Raw genomic sequence first — 2,156 nt, 5'->3', positions numbered from 1 at the left:
TGGAAACCCAAAATCTCTGTGAATGTTTATGAAAATTAATAAAATATAATTATAGAAAAAAAAAGTGACCTATAAGGGAGGTCTGGTGGCCTAGTGGTAAGAAGCCACACTGCAATCCCAAAGCCATGCAATTTAAATCCACCAGCTGCTTCTTGGTCGAAGGACAGACAGTCTCTTCCCATGTGACTTACTGTCTCTGAAAACCCACTGGAGGGTCAGCTATGAGTTAGTTCTGACTCGATGGCCAACAACAAGTTGTCCATAAGGACAAAGCAGACCTATCCCATAGGAGTTACAAGGCTGTCATCTTTACAGAAGCAAACTGTCATATCTTCCGGGGAGAGGCTAGTGGATTAGAACTCCTGACCTGTTGGTTATCAGCTGTGCACTTTGGCTACAGCATCACCAGAGCTCTTTCAGGATTACAAGGTCCAGGTTAGTTATTACCCACTCCTGCGTGGAACTGCATGGTTTATCACAACTCTGGGGGAAATGTAGAGAGAAGGGGGGTGTCATTCCTTAGAACAAAAGTGTGAAAGGGGAATTTCAGCACCATCGTATCAACACAGGCAAGATGACCATGGGTGGTGCAGACAACTGAGGTGCAGGGAGCTCTGGTAGCAGCAACCTTAGCAAGGTGCTCTACCATAACGGCTGTGTGTTTCTGTTTGAATCCATCAAAGGTGCTGAGGGAGAAAAAGTAGGCGACCAATCTCCCGCCATGATTTCAGCCGCAGAAACCCAATGGAGAATCAGTAGCAGTCAGTTCCAACCCAACAGCAATGAGTCACTCAGTGAAGGAGAAGAAGACCCCCAACAATATGGATTGACACGATGATGTCAGCAATGGGTTCAAGTGTATCAGGGATGGTGAAGGCAGGGTTCAGATCTGTTGTTCATAGGGTCGCTGTGAGTCATACTCGACTCGGTGGCACCTAACAACAACCACCGATTCTCCAATTGCTCCTGTCTCAGCCTCCAGTAATCACCAATCAATCTTTCAGTCTGTACATTTGTCTCTTACTCGTTCTGAACATTTCATAAAAGCGTAGTCACACTGTGTGATGCTTTGTGATTGACTTCCTTCACTCAGCAAGTGCTCAGGCGTCGTGCATGGTGGAGCAGGCTCCAGTACTCTTGTTTTCATTGTCCAATAAGAAGCAGTTGTACTTAAGATTGTTTTGTTTGCCCATTCTTCTGTTGAGGGGATTTGGGTTATTTCTATTTTTTGATTGTTAGGAACAACTGAGGGCCCATTCTGTGTCCGCACAGGATCTCGGCCGTGGTGAGCTGCCCTGTCAGCCCTGGGGAGTGTATGGAAGGCTGCAGGGAAGAGGGGCCTTCTTGCTGCTCTTTGAGGTTCTCCTCCCTCTGCCCTTGGTCACCTCACTCAGGCTGAGGCACCTGGGCAAGCAGGGTGGTGACAGGAGGTGACACTCGCTCCACAGCTTCACCCTTCCTGTTCTTTGAGGACCATTTGAAGAGAATTCTCTACAGTGTTTGTTTTTCCTTAGTTCTGGGGACTCAACTTTGGGGAAACTGAGGGAACTGGCCACTTCCTAGGAAGTTAGTAGAGGTTTCAAACTTTTTTTAAAAAATTATTATTAATTTTAATGAAAATTTACAGATTCATTGCACTTTTCTCCCTGTGCTCCCTCCCCTTCCAGTTCGCTCTTCTCTTTGAAAAGTAAAAGAAAAATTCTTTCATTGTTATACAATCCCTTCCCCCAGGTTTCAAACTTTTCTTAACTGGCTTTGGGAGGTTAAAATACAGAGCTTTTAAGACTTGTAGCAAAGGAGTAGAAACCAGTTTCTGAAAGTAAATTCTGAAGTCTTGATACGAAACCTTCAGGAGAGCAGAAGGAGGGCCCAGGCCCAGGGCCTGAGCTTCACTCCTGCTCACTGCCATCCCGTGTCATGTCAGGGACTGCTCTAAAGTACTGAAGAGCAATGATGCCTGTTTGAGGACTAAGGTGCATCTGATTCAGGCCATGGTCTTTCTAGTCACTTGCTATGCACCTGAGAGCTGGACAATGAATAAGTATGAGGGAAGAAATGCTTAGAAAGGTTATTCTTTGAAGAGGGAAGAAATGCTTGGAAAGGCAGAGGGATGGCAAAAGAGAAGATGATCCTCAACCAGGAGGGTTGACACAATG

The sequence above is a fragment of the Elephantulus edwardii genome, unplaced genomic scaffold (assembly GCF_000299155.1).
Source record: "Elephantulus edwardii isolate Elephantulus edwardi_28Jun2011 unplaced genomic scaffold, EleEdw1.0 scaffold00145, whole genome shotgun sequence".
Classification (NCBI taxonomy): domain Eukaryota; kingdom Metazoa; phylum Chordata; class Mammalia; order Macroscelidea; family Macroscelididae; genus Elephantulus; species Elephantulus edwardii.
This window is presented reverse-complemented; position numbering follows the sequence as displayed.